The following is a 374-nucleotide window of genomic DNA, read 5'->3' on the forward strand; positions in this document are numbered from 1 at the left end:
CCCAACAAAACACACAGCAGCCGCCTCTCTACCTTTCCCACATGTTCCTCCCCCGATGCCTTCATCGCAGAGCCCCCATTTTTGTGTCTAGAAAATTACTTAGAACCCCCAAATATCATTTATATAGTTATAGCAGAGACCCCTAGAGAATAAATTGGGGGGATTGCAATTTTTGCCTCTCCCTCTCACCCAATCAGATAACAACCCCCTAGCACCTCCCCCACTCCACCTACAACAACCCCTAGCCCCTCCCCACTTCACCTATAGCCCCTCCCCCGGACAATACATCTGGCCCCTCCTCCTCCCAGAACTGTCATGGCGGCGGAGAGAACAAAGAGCGCGCGCCCGTGTGCCAATGCGCGCGCACCCCTCCC

This window comes from Aquarana catesbeiana, linkage group LG10, assembly GCF_042186555.1.
Source record: "Aquarana catesbeiana isolate 2022-GZ linkage group LG10, ASM4218655v1, whole genome shotgun sequence".
Lineage (NCBI taxonomy): Eukaryota > Metazoa > Chordata > Amphibia > Anura > Ranidae > Aquarana > Aquarana catesbeiana.